Source organism: Rissa tridactyla, chromosome 3 (assembly GCF_028500815.1).
Source record: "Rissa tridactyla isolate bRisTri1 chromosome 3, bRisTri1.patW.cur.20221130, whole genome shotgun sequence".
NCBI lineage: Eukaryota > Metazoa > Chordata > Aves > Charadriiformes > Laridae > Rissa > Rissa tridactyla.
Window position 1 is genome coordinate 66713660 of NC_071468.1, and position 15334 is coordinate 66728993.

Sequence of the window (15334 nt, forward strand, 5' to 3'; positions counted from 1 at the left end):
CCAGCTCCCTCAGCTGCTCCCCATAAGACTTGTGCTCTAGACTCTTCACCAGCTTCGTTCCTCTTCTCTGGACACGCTCCAACACCTCAATGTCTTTCTTGTAGTGAGAGGCCCAGAACTGAACACAGTATTCAAGGTGGGGCCTCACCAGTGCCAAGTACAATGGGACGATCACTTCCCTAGTCCTGCGGGCCACACTGTTTCTGATACAAGCCAGGTTGCGACTCTGTCAACCAGTCTCCTAAGGCCACTCCAGAAGTCCAAGGTAGTAGTTCTGCTGACCCCCTTCCTTACTTCTCCAAGAATCTAAAACTCTCATTTTGTGATCGCTATGTCCAAGACAGCCTCCAACCTGGGTTGGGTTGCTCACCAGCTGTGTCAGGAAGTTATTTTCCACACAATCCAGGAATCTCCTAGACTATTTCCTCTCTGCTGTACTGTATTTGCAGCAGACCTCTGCTAAACTGAAGTCACCCACGAGAACAAGGATTAGAAATTGTGAGACTTATCCCAGAAGAATATTGCTGCTTACAGAATATTTCGTCTGTCTCTTCACCCCGGTTGGGTGGTCTATAACAGACTCTCTCCATGATACCTGCCTTATTGGCCTTCCCTCTGATTCTTACCCATAAACACTCAATCCTATTGTCACCATCATTAAGCTCTAGACAATCAAAACACTCCCTAATATACAGGGCTACCCCACCGCCTCTCCTTCCTTGCCTATCCCTTCTGCATAGTTTACAGCCATCCATTGCAGCACTCCATCTTGTACTTATAAATAGTGGATTTTTAATACAAACATACATACATACATCTTTAAAAAAAAAAAAAGATAATTACTGCTTGGAAAAAAATGCATTACATTTGGGTTTCCCGCCTTCCGCAGAAATTTTGCGATGCTTAGGGATTTAAGTTTTTCCATGAGAACCAAGTAAGACATACTGGGAGATACATTACTTTTAGAGGGCTGTATACTAAAGCAAATCAAACTGAAACGTATGTCCTAGCTAAAAAAACTAAATGGAAAGAAACCCTTGAAGTTTTTAGCCCATTTTAAAAGTACGTTCTACTGCCTATCTTTTTTGTAGTCATGAAAGAGAAGCCCGTAAACAATCTAAACCAGTAACCCAGAGCACAGCAGATTCTCAGCATAGGTTTTATGAGGAAATTGTCTCAGAAGGGACTGTGGAAGTGGCTACTATGCTAAAATGTACAGGGAAAAATTGAGGGATAGGGTAAACCTCTATACAAAGATACCATTGAAAGATTTTATATATGTTTTTAATGGTCCCAATTCTGCTGCAAGAATTGCAAATGCCTTTAGGGATGATCTAGATACAAACATGTAATCTGTTGCCTGTTTCCAGTGAATTATTGACATAAAATTCTTAAGAGGGCAATGCAGAAAAATAACAGTGGAGCTATTCATTAATGTTTAAAATTTCCATTATTAATAACTATATAACAATCATATAAATCTACCAGTCAGTGTATTTTATCACAGTATTGTCTCAAATCTCATTTATGAATGGGTTATAACTGAACAGTTATTTATGAATATTAGATTTGCTTAAATGGTAATTAGGATAGAAGCTTGATAAAGAGGAGTCTGTTATTCATTATTTCCATTGGTCTCCCAGGATTTATTATAACAAAATCCTAAATACAGGGGCATTATTTTCAGAGAAGTATTGATACCTTCACTGAAGTGCTAAAGATGGAAAGGGATCATGTCAAAACATATTAACCTGATGCTAGGAGAAAAATGCTTCATAAGAACTGTTATTTTAAAGATATTTTTAAGCAATTTTCCGAACGTATTTAAGTTAAAGGAGATACTCTGGAACAAAATGCTCTGCAGAATGAGGTTGACTACCTTAGCATATTTCTAATTGCTCCAGCACATCTGCCGACGAGCACACAGCAGGCTGGCTGGAGCCTCTGTTGATGAAGTTTGCCAAAATATCAATTCATTCTTTGTGTTGAAATGAAGCACAAGGAACTTTGTCAGTATCTGTTTGTTTATTTTACTGTCTCTTCTGAAAATGTCTTTTTTCTTCACAGCTTGACCAAGGCTGGATAACATCTTCCTCAGGAGAGCAGTTCTGTTACAGTTATTTATACGTAACCAGTCAGTCTATTATGTACCCATCTGCACTCAAATTCTCATTGACTTTAGTGTGAATTCAGTGCACCGGATGGCAGAGGGAGGTACTGCCTAGTAGTTACTTTCATTTTAGCTATCAATGAAAGCCATCATGTAAATGGCATTCCCTTTCTGGTATTTTTTCCATCCCAAGAAAACTGCTGATGTTGCGCTTGGTCTCCCAAGTTACATTCCAGCATGAATATTTACTTTTTTTTTTTAAATTTAAATTCCCTCTGTAGTTTCCAATTGTCACAGCCCTCCTGTCCTCACCAATAGCTGTCAAATAGTATGGCTACTCGCTGAAACATAAGAGCCTCTATTTTTCATTTAGTCGTCATGTGTATTTCAGCTCTACAGTTTATTTACCATGGGATCTGAACCATCTTACTGTTCCCATAGAGTTTCTGCCATCAAGGGAAGCTTAAATCCATATCTTTAGTAGGAAAAAAATGCTTCTGATTTGCAATAAATTTTACAGTCTATTCTGCCACTAACTTTGCTGGTCACCAGTTTAATTCAACTAAAATCCTCTTAGCTGTATGTGATGTGTTTAAAGAAACTTGACAACGCTGAGATCAGTGCCAGGCATGCTGAGCAGGCACGATTCATATTGTTTCCTAATTTGGTGTCTTTCCCTGTAAGGCTAGACTGTGATTCTCCAGGGTCATGGACTGTCATGGATGGAAGAACACGGCAGAGTATGATTTCATGAGTATGCTTTCATGTGCATTGTCACAGCTTCAGTCTCCCTACCTTAGGACATGCAGTCTCATGACAGAGAAAGGGTTCGAGCATCCTGTCTCACCCAGACAGGAAGGATATCACCATGTTTTTGACAAGGAACTACTAAGAAGATGGATTGTTGAGGCAGGAGACATTGGGGATTCCTGCTGTGGGACATCTAGACTTCAGGCTGTATCAGGAGGAGAGCAGGAGAGGGGGCTGGAGGAATCGGAGAAGACCACACCTCTGAAAGACAGCACAGGAGTGACTCCATGGCCTGAGGCTGAGCTGACCACAGGAGAGGCTGAGACTAAGCATGTAGGCTCCAACAAGCAGACCTTGTACCTGCAGTGTCCAGATACATTCACATGACTCCTGTGGAGCTGGTGTCCCATTTCTTTCCTTGATGAGCTTGGTTTCCAGCTGTGAGTGAGGCCTCATCCAAAGGCAGTGACCGGCTTTGGGGGGACACAGGGTGACACGGGGGGTTCCAGGGACAAACAGCCCCAAGGCTGACCTTGCTCTAGAGACAAGTCATGGCTGGCTAGCTGAGGGAGTGACTCCAAACCGAGTTGAGAAGTGGTCACACTACAGACAGCACCTCTGGGACACCAGCACCGATGACAAGGATGACCTTTTTGTTAGGGGTTTGTAGGACACCAGCAGCACAGAGGAGCTTGCTCCATGGCATGAGCTCATGGGTGTAATATAGTTACCAGTAGCAAGCACCAATTTTACCTGTGACAGGCAGCTTTGCCTGATGTATTCATGTGGGTTTTAGTAGAGTTGTTTACTACCAGTTCAGGGAGTAATCTCCCATATCGGAATTCCTCAGGACCACGTGGAGTAAATGAACTTTCATTATCAAAATGTAGGAGTTTGTTAGTCCAAACGTTAAGTTGCTCACACGTGCTATTAATTAGAACAGTTTGAGTTGAAAATGAGCATTCTAGCATAAAAGACAATGAAAAGACAATGCTCAAAAATGCAGGTACTAAACATAAAATTATTACAGTAGCAATGGCATCAGATGCAGCAGAACGGTGTTTGTCCTCAGTTGTTCAGAGCAGCCATTTGTTGCACAATAGGGAACAATGAGGGCTGTTAGAAGTTTGCAGGTACAGGAAATATCCCAGTTTTATGAAGTGCTCTGAAAGTGCATCAGAGTAAAAATTACAATGTAAATATAGGAACTCATTCATTTGAGGGCAATGAGCCTCCCATGGCATTCTCAGTGCAAATTTTAGATAAGAAATGGCTGCGTAGTGCAGAAAAGGGATTCACAAAAAGGGAGCACAAGTTCCACAGGAGAGTTGCTCAGCAGCCTCTATAGCACAGTGCCACAGACAAAAGGGGCTTGATGTGCCATGACCCTCAGCCTTATTGACTCTCCAGCATCTATGCAAAATACTGCCATCCTGATTTGAACCTGCTCTTGCAACCAGTGTTTCTGCTAAAAAATTTTAGAAAAAATAACAAAACTATTCTTTACAGATGTCTTTTTCAGGCTTATGATGTGCTGAGAGGGGATGTTAGAAATACTGGCAAACTACCTACCTTTAGTCCTGTAATGATGCATATGAACTCTACAGATCTGTGAATTCTAGAAATAGGAAAGCCTTTTGGTGAAAGACATTCTGGAAGATGTTTAAAACACTGCACTCCTTTAAATAGATCTGGTTTGTTCACCTGTGGAGAAACATGAAGTCTTATCTCCGTAAAATGAAAATAACTCAGCAAGAACCAGTCTCAGGGCAAATGTGCATGGAAAAGCCTTGTTGTGAAACAAGGTAGGGCATGAATTTAAACTTCATTTGCTGTTTTGCAGACAATCTCTACATAGATAAATTTATTTGGATTTAGGACCTCTATAGCATTCAGCTTAACCCTCTTCTAAAGGAAGGACATCCTGACTTCACTGTAGTGTGTCAATATGTAAAGCTACTGAAAATATGTATTGATTACAAGTGTCCCTTATCAGTGGTGCCCAGTGACAGGACCAGAGGGAATGGGCACAAACTGAAATACAGGAGGGTCCCACTGAACATCAAAACCGACTTTTTTACTGTAAGGGTCATGGAGCACCGGCACAGGTTGCCCAAGGAGGTTGTGGTGTCTCCATCCTCAGAGATACTCAAAAACCATTGTCTTGGGCAATCAGCTTTAGGTGACCCTGCTTGAGTAGGGGGGTTGGACCAGATGACCTCTGGAGATCACTTCCAACCCCAGCCGTTCTGTGATTCTATAGCTATGACTTTTAGTAAATTTTGGTTTACTCATTGCGGGAGGATTTATCAGATGGGGGAAGTGTAGAACTACATTTTGTTCACATTACAGAATAAGGCTAGTGCTTTCCTTAACTTGGATATTTGCTAACACTTTTCATCTGGAGGTAGCAGGCCAGATTTTATCCCTTGCAAAAGCTAGGGAAAAACATTGAAGGTTAATTGAACTTAATCATAGAATTGTTAGGGTTGGAAGGGACCTTAAAGATCATCTAGTTCCAACCCCCCTGCCATGGGCAGGGACATCCCCCACTAGATCAGGTTGCTCAGAGCCCCCTCCAGCCTGGCCTTAAAAACTTCCAGGGATGGGGCTTCCACCACCTCTCTGGGCAACCTGTTCCAGTGCCTCACCACCCTCATGGTGAAGAACTTCTTCCTAACGTCCAGTCTGAATCGTCCCATCTCTAGTTTTAATCCATTCCCTCTGGTCCTACCATTACCCGACATCCTAAAAAGTCCCTCACCAGCTTTCTTGTAGGCCCCCTTAAGATACTGGTAGGCCGCTATAAGGTCTCCTCGGAGCCTTCTTTTCTCCAGACTGAACAACCCCAACTCTCTCAGTCTGTCCTCACAGGAGAGGTGCTCCAGCCCTCTGATGATCTTCGTGGCCCTTCATCTTGTTTTGTTTTCCTACAGGCTAGCTTACACACATTTTTTATCAATTTAAGTTAATTGTGAATACTTAGAAGGGGTGCACCAAGTTCCCTAAGTGAACTTTATCAGTACATAATGTGTTTATAACACTGCAGCTGCAGCCACCTTACTGGTAGACCCATTTAACTTGCCATTGGTTTGTAAATTTAAATATCACATTAATCATAATAAAATATTAAATATCTTATCTTCTGTTATCTCTGCCCTTCTTGTTTTCTCAGATTCCTTCAAAACCTGTATACCACTTTCACTGTGTGGTAGCTGGGCTTATTGCAGATGTGCGTATGTAACAATGGTTATGAAATACTATCCAGCACTTTCCACACCACTGATGATGTTGCAGCAACTTCACCAAGAAAATTCTAACATTCCATTAAATTTACTTTACAAAGGTTTAAGTACATCACCCAATCCCCATGGCTTTGCATATAACCATCCAGAACCTAACACATGATCCGTTTTCAGTTTGTTCATATTTTAAAGTTCAGCAATTGTATGTAGAATTACTTGAAAAACCTTCAGCTTACAGCCAAGGAGAGAAGGCAAAGAAAGGAATAACTTACTTAATACCATTGTATATGGCTGTTGTGCAGTGTTAATCGGTGATGTGTATTTCAACCAATAGGAAGATACATGGGTAAAGGAGACAGGGAAGTTTATAGCAGAATGTGCTGGTTTTGACTGGGATAGAGTTAATTTTCTTCATAGCAGCTAGTACAGGGCTATGTTTTGGATTTGTGCTGAAAACAGTGTTGATAATACAGAGATGTTTTTGTTATTGCTAAGCAGTGCTTACACAGAGTCAACACCTTTCTGCTTCTCACACCACCCCACCAGCGAGGAGGCTGGGGGTGCACAAGGCATTGGGAGGGGACACGGCTGGGACAGCTGACCCCAGCTGAGCAAAGGGATATTTCATACCATATGGTGTCATGCTCAGCAATAAAAGCTGGGGGAAGAAGAAGGAAGGGGAAGATGTTCAGAGTTATGGCATTTGTCTTCCCAAGTAATCGTTACGTGTGATGGAGCCCTGATTTCCTGGGGTTGGCTGAACACCTGCCTGCCGATGGGAAGTAGTGAATGAATTCCTTGTTTTGCTTTGTTTTTATCTCAACCCATGAGTTTTCTCACTTCTACTCTTCTGATTCTCTCCTTCACCCCACGGAGAGGAGTAAGCGAGCGGCTGCGTGGTGCTTAATTGCTGGCTGGGGTTAAACCACGACACAGAAAAATAAGTTTATTGTTCCCAAACAGATGTTTACTGAAAGAAAAATATCTGCTTTTCTTCAAATAGGTGACATTTTGCAGAGCTGCAGATTCAGAGCTTGAAAGCAGGTGTGAATGTGTTTAATGTTTCTTAATCCAAACTGTTTATACAGTTTTAGAGCTGTACCTTTTGGCAAGCCTTTTGCAAGGCGGATGGCGTGCAATTTTTCTGCTTGCAACAGCTGATAGAGGAATTATGTTTCCTTGCTTCTCCCTTCTCCATGGCAGAAGATCTCAGTACGGTTCCTGTCTAGCAGCGCACTCTTGGTTCTGCTGCCTTGAAGCACACTTAGGTTTGGTTTCTAGTGTGATAGGAATGGGCTGAGCGAACCACCAGCCCTGTCCTGATCCCTATTACCCTTGCTGGAAAGGAAGCATCATTTCCAAGGCTAAAATGCCCACATCTCAGAATATCAACTTGTGAGATGCAGAAGGCAAGGTGGTGTCTAAGTCCTGATGGCTCAGAGGAGACTCAAAGAAGCTAGAGAAACTTCATGCCAGTGCAGTAGCAGTAGCAAGACTTTCATGTGTTTCAGTGAGAGTATCATCAAGGCTTGAAATTTTGACGGCTGATCCTCTGGTTCAGGAAAAAAGGTTGAAGATAGTATCAGTTCCTCCCAAGAAAACTGAATTGAACAAATGAATAAGATGTTTATATATCACACACTAACATGTACAGTTTATAAAAATAAATACACATATTTAGGTGTCATATTTTATCTTTGCTCTCCTGGTCTTCAGAAATTATGATTCTGGTTACTCGGCTGTGTTACACTTAATTTGAATTAAAGTTACTAGAGTTTCTCTGAATACAGTATTTTCTGTTATTCCTATCCCCTGAAATACATACAAGCCCTATAAAAATACAAAATCTGTTCCATTTCATTATAAGCAGCAACATCTACAACACATTACACGTAATTTCTGAGCCATTGCTCTTCTGCTTGCCAAAAGTCTAAAAGCATGCGTCAATCCTGATTGGACACAACTGTAATTTCATCAGGGGATGATGCTGAGACCCTCAACAGCAAGTATGCAGCTCAGGCAGTTTGTGAATGGGAGCCAATCCCTGTGATTAAATAACAGGACTAGAATTTAACTCAGGACTGCGTCGCTTTCTGTCATCCACCACTCATGTTCCTTTCCTAGAGGAAAGAAAGTTGCCAAAGGCACAAGAAACAACCCTGAACTAAACTGCAAAGTTACCTCAGAAAAAAGGGTAAGAAAAATATGCTCGATTTAGGAGAGGCATTTAAGATTTAAGAGCAGGGATTAGTCCTAAAGTTTGGAATATAAAGTAACCAATCTCGCAGCCATTAATGAGGGGAAATTAGACAGACAAAGAAAAGGTTGCCTGACTAAGTACTGCTCGGCTGGGTTCCCCATGAGTTAGCAGCAGCGGCGCTGCAAACACGCATTAAGCAGAACTGGCTGAGGTCAGCACTGCAGAAGAGAGATTACAGGATAATTAGGTTGATTTGTACCAGGAAAGAGCTTGCTTACAGAACATTTTAGTAAATCATCATTATCCATTCTGAATTTATGATTGTCAGTTGTAAGGTGTGCATGAAGGCAAAAAGGTCCAATCAATTCATCTGAATCTTTGAAGTTGAGAAGACTGAATTATTTCAGTCCATTTACCAATGTATTTTCATATCCATTTTCCCTGCTGAGAAGGTTTTAACCTAGTTTTTCCTCTAAAGAGAAGAAAAAAAGCTGTCAATTACAGTAAAACCATGAAATCAGAGAGGATCTTGCAACCAGATAAGATCCATATTCAGCCTCATACCCAACCGGCTGACTTCAGCTACAAGTTCACACCATCAGCATAGCTTGGAAAATGGCCAGCCATGGAGGTAAGCTTCCTTCTCTGATCACTTTGCTCTTCCATTTGGCACCAAGCTTTTTGCCCTATACCCGGTTCTGGAGAGCACAGGCAGTGATTGTACCTCCTGAGGTGCAACTGTGACTAAATTTTTCCCTTGGTTAGGGCCAACTCAGAGAATTCATAATGCCTTTTAACAGCTGAATATTGCCTTTTTTTCCTTTTTCCTTTTTTTTTCTTTTTTCCTTTTTTTTTTCTTTTTTCTTTACCATTTTGAAGCTGCAACTCAGATTTTATCTGCTATAGACTTGATTAAAAACTATGGTGGAACCCTTTTTTAGGAATTCCATTTTTTCTGTTTTGTTCTGTATCTTTATCACACCGTAATACATCTATGTCATTTATCTCAGATACAGAGCATAGCCTTAAATTAATACATGTTCTGAAAGAATGACATATAATAATTATTTTATTTTATTAATATTAGCTTTCTAAGAGGCTATTTTTTCTATCTGTTTTCATATCCAGCTTGGTTAAAAAGTACCTAAAACATACATGGAATATGAGGTATCTTTTTCAGAATATTACTAACTATGCTGCCACCTAGTGAATCTGTACTGTCTCTGATAATACTTTTGTTCATAAAGGGATTTAACTCCTTTTTTTGAGGTCAGAAAAAGCTTTGGTTTAAGAACTGTTTCAATAAAATAAGAGGCTAGAAATAGATAAAATGCATTACAATTTTCTTTAAAATTTGGTTTAAAAAATAGCCAGATACAACTACTGTAAAATGCTAGTGCTTTGAGCTTTGGCACTGTTATTAATCATTAAATACCCTTTTCTTGTATGATCACCGTACAGAATTAAAAAAAAAATCATAATCCTAAAGCCTAAGGCCCCTGTACATGTAAGCGTCTGTTTTCAATCTTGGTATTCTCTCTAATAGTTAAAATGTCACCCTTTTACTGACTGTCCTGGGTTTGTCCCTACACAACTAAATCAATGCACTTGCCATTTACTTTAATTGAACTGGGTTCTTCTGTAGCTGCAAGACGTAATCCGTATGTTTGCCAAACTGTTTTTAATAGAAATCATCTGCCCAACAAGCATATCAGTCCCTGTTTGCAAACACTTTTTTAAGGAAGAAAGGCTGCTTGGATTTCATCTAAGAAAATCACACATTCAGCAGGCTTGAATTTATTTTTATTTTTTTCCGTCTGCTGTGCATCTTATTGCAGGAAAATGCTAAGTAAAATGATTATTACCAGAAAACAACAGCAGCTGATCCACAGTGAAATCAGTAATTAGCATTCCATAAGGAAATTCATGGCATAACCCCTTGTCATCTAACATTTAGAGTCTTTCCAATATAAGTGAATAATTACATAGCGCCTGTGCAATCTTAATGCCCTATTCAAATCCTAGAAATATGTCCTGAAACTCCACATCCCATACACTTATTCTCCCTATATCATAACAAAATAAGCCTAGAAAAATAAAGACCATGGGTTGATCATAGGACCGTATAACATACATTTGTCTCAGGACCAATTTTCTTGTTTCCAGCCTGCAGTTAGGGTTGCCTCTTGTTTGCTCTTTGTTTCCATAAAATTGTGTTCCACTTTTGCCAAGGGGAGTCTGCTCTGGCTGCTGAAGCTGGGGATAGTGTGTCCTGGAAGAGTCTCACACCAGGCTGTTCCACAGTTTGGTAGTCCCACCACCCTTGAAGATGGTCTCAATCCAAGTCATCTGTTTTCTAGATGAGTCATTGCATGCTGTCTATCTGTGCTTTTCATTTAATAAAGGACAATCAGAATGAACAAGAAATAGGCTGAGCAGGTCTAAAATGCTGGAACGTTACTCCAAATTTGGATGTCATCAATCCATCTCATGATCCTAGTAGAGTTCAGGTGTGCCAAGTTTCATCAAAGCATACATCAGCATAGATACATCTGTGGCTCACAACAAAAACATTTTGTATTGGAGATACACATAGAATCTCTAAATTTTGTACGGCTGATTTTAAGCACGTCTACAGTAAGTTAGCACTCAGGAACAGGGGAGTGTAATCCAGCCTGAGATTTAACAGTCCAAAGCCTGCATAAGATGGGAGTTTATGTGAAATTTAGATTGAGAGAAGTTGATCCAATACTTTTCAACCCCTGTGTTTAATTTCCTAAATAAATTATCACCGTACTAATCTAAGTGCTTCTATATAACCAGAGATTTTTGTTTAGTCTTAGGGCTGTGTTATGCACAGGTAGCCCTACTGAACCCAACTCTGAGTGCTTAAAACTTTCCATTACGGACAGACTTTTAGGGAAGCAGACTATTTTGGGTGCTGAAGCTTCTGGAATATTTGGCTGGCAGGAGTTAGACTAAATGGTCAGCCTTGCTTTGGGTTGATCATGGAAGTCATGCAGCTCAGCGTTAAATGTCACCAGCTGCAAACGCACATGTTCAGGGTTGCCAAATCCAGTAGCCCAACAGTAGCAAGACTGCTGCAGCTCCATGTCCCTAGGGCTGACCTGTAGTACGTGTCCCCAGTAGGCACAGGCGTATACCTGTCCCCAGTAAGTGCACACACACACATATACAACATGTATATACATAAATACACTGCCAGCCACACAGATCAACACAGAAAACCTAGCACTCGCACAAGTACCAACAGCCTCATCCCATTCCCCTCTCTGGCTGATCCAGATGTTAGTCTGTTAGTGGGAAATATACACATACATTATACATGCAGCATGGATACCTCTGGTAGCTGGGCTCAGGTGCAGCCCACCCAGTTTGGATCCTCAGTCTCCCTAGCTGCTGGCACCTGGGCATGGGAGCCCCTTACACACACCAACACACGCACACCCACGCCCACACCCACACACCCATCTCTGGCTCCCAAGCCACTTGCCCTGCTGGCACAAAGACACGTGGCCCTGTGACCCATGGTCCCACTCCAGCTGCTGGCACTTAGACTCCCATATGCACACAAACACACAGATGAAAATAATTAGAAATGGAGCTGAATGAGAAGCCAGTTCAGGCTGCGCTGATGAGGCGCAGGGCATGGTCGGCCAATGCACTTCTATCTCACTGAGCCTGAAGAGCGTTTGATTTTCCGGATCAGATGTAAAATGGAGATCTTCAGCACTTACTGTCTTTAAAGTACTTTGTAGTTCGTTCTTTGTAAAGTCGTTACTAGTCATTGTATCCTAGAATTTATCCTAGCAAAAGTATCAACTGTTAGAGTTATTTTTCATCTTATCTCTGTTAAAAGTATCTGTGGTATTAAGAAATATTGAAGAAAGGTTCTTGTGAACAAAGGCTGCTCTTTTCTATTCAAAGTAGCTAAAAACAGGAATAGGAGAATGAGCAATTCTTAGGTAGTTTGTCAAACATTTGGGAACTTTCAGTACATAATGTAAGCTTTTCTAGACCTATTTCCAATAGGCAATTACCTGCTTTTATTTCTGGTAAATCAGTAGCAGAATGAGGTATGTATCCTAAATGTAGGATTATATGACATCCTGTGAACCAAAGACATGGTTTATAATATTCCCATACAGTATGACATTTATTTCCCACTTTCAAGAAACTTTAGAACTACTTTTGTACTTCAGAGAGCTATTAATTAGCAGCAATAGCCACGCAGAAAGCCTAAGCTATGCCATATTCACTGTTACCTCAGCTGACTACGAGCTACTTCAGAATGTATCCACAGTAATGGTATTTTATGAACAGTAATGTCTTACACAGATATTTTCCATGAGATGCAGTTCTGCAGGTGCATAACTCCTAAGGATAGTGCACGCTTGACCACGCTATCACTGTTTCCTTGACACGTATATATAGTGATATATATAATGATCTTGCTCTAACAGTATCAAGCCACATTGCTGCATAAAGCTGGTGTCTTTTTTAATCTTCCAAAAATATGATCAAAACATATCTTAAAAATGAGGGCGCCTCCAGAATCAACAACAACATTTGGGCAACATTTTGCAGCCCAACACTGCAACTATAAAGTCCTGGAGGAAGATGAGTCTTGTCTGGGCGAGATGTTTGGACTGGCGAGGGTGAAGTTTCAGTGAGGACTGAATGGAGATTCTAGTACAGAACAGTGATATTCTTGTCACCCTAAGGTGGCAGTCATATAATGACCTAACGATGTAATTTAGGTGATATTTCTGCAGATTCCTCTAAAGGAATGAAAAGGGAGAACGGTCAATCATGAGATCACAGAACCAGTCAGACCCCACAGAATCCTTTCTACACTGAAAATGCCCAGAGCAGGCTGATGGGCAGGTAAACCGGGTCAGAAAGAAGGCTACTCCTGCTCTGGTGAAAGCATGTCATCTGAATCCAAGCCACATTAATACTTCTAAATAGTCCTGCCAGGGTCCCTAAAAGTAACTTTTGCCAGGGTTGCCTGGTAATGTAGGTCCAATGCCACTGTTCCATGAGAAAGAAGAGGGAGAAGGTCTTTGGGCCATACAGCTCTAGGAGATGTCATTGCAAGTTTTGTCCTGATTACACTTGAGAGATGGAAAGACATGGCAGAAATCAGCCTTGATATGGCAGCTCAGATGTGCCATTATCTAAGTGAAATTTTTGGGTAGGAGGATCTGCGGTTAGCAAAACTTACATGAGTAAGAGATGTTTAGCACCACATCAGATGGAGCCACATCAGATGGAGCCACATAAGGCAGGGGAGCAGATTCAGAGGAAAAAAAGGGGGAGCACTACTTGTTTTCCAGAGGGTTCTCAGAGTATTCATACTTCCCAGAAGTCACATTTCTTCTTTCCCTAACTGTGAACTTTTCTGTCCAGTCTCATTGGACATTGCATGCTGCCAGTGACATGGTCATGATGCCCCTCTGCTCTCCCCTCCCTCAGCCTTAAGAATCCTCAGCCACTTCTCTGCTAATCCAATCTTTTAGTAGTTTGTGAAATATTCCTCTTTTTACACTCTGCTCCTATCATTTGCCAGGTGCTGGATGCCTGATAAGGGTCATGTTCCCATCACAAAGGATGGGCAGGGAGGTGGGAGGGAGAAACATTCATCAGGCACATTTTTATACCTCTGCAGGCAGTCCTTATGTCAGAAGAGATGTCACGGATGAAGAATCATATCAAATGCCTATTTCAAAAGGGAGCACAGCGAGGTACGCGCTGACATCATTCACCAGCATGGCCCCACCTGACATTCTTCAGGTTTGAAAGGCCAGAGCTACCTGTTCTGAAATGAAAACATAGTGACTCTCCTTCTGATGCTGGAGCTGCAACAGAGCACTTCTATGCACCGAAGTTGCATTTCGTACCCCCTGCAGACATGCACAAAGTTTGCAGTGACGTGAATGGAGTTACAACAACTTTTGAAATTCCTAGAGGGCTCGGTGACCTGGGCCTGTCACCTTACCGATGCCTTATTATTTGTGCACACTTAGGCATTCAATAAGCAAACCGCCAGAATTGCTGAGTGTTTTGCGGGACACCCCCACCGCCCACATACACACAAAGCCCTCCAGTTGTCCTGCTGAAACGCCAGGCTTTTGTGTGACAAAACCTGAAAGGCCCCTCACCATACTATTCCACAGAGCTTTGCAATGTACTCGATAAATCTCTATGCAGTCTTAAAAGAGCATTGACCAAGTTTTGAGATAAATACAATAATTATCATAACTCAAAGTCTGCACTATACGTGGGGCAGGCAGGAAGAAGAGGTCACTGTTGTGAGTACAGAACAACTGCACACCCAGCTCCCCATAAGCAAGAATAAGTGTAGAACAAGAAAGAAATTATTTCTGTTTGGTGACCTGGTTAGGTACAGAAAATCTTCAAATGCACAGGCAAGAATGATCCCTCCCTGACATAAGCAATATTCTATTTATGAGTAAAAAAGACTCAATGTTTGTCATAGAAAGTTACACAAAATATTTATAATGAAAACCAAATCCAATCAGATTCCCATCCCAAAAAGAAGGAGTCCCATCCAGAAACCTGGCAGACCAAGGAGTCCTATCTGTAATCTTCTCAGAGAGCTTTGCATAACAAGGAGGCTCTGGGTTTTAAGTGACTGTTATCAGACTCCATGTTGATCCTGGCATCATCTCCGTACTGCAGTATCTCAGTACCCTTTTGCAAACCACGGACAGGCAGAAGAGTCTGGCAAATAAAGCCTAGTCCGGCCCCACATAATAATAAACAAAGAGCAACTAATGCTGGAGGGCCACTTTTTTTCTTTTGATTTTTAGGAGCCTGTGTTGTATGTTTTCCTGTGGTCCCACATTGCAGGGTAGACACAACTTTGCTGAGCAAACTCTGTAGTGACAGCTTTGTAAAGACCATTGCTATGAAGCTTGTTGAAAAGAACAAATTGTCACCTCTTCCCAAAGGACAAGGAGACCAGTGGTGTATTGCTATATA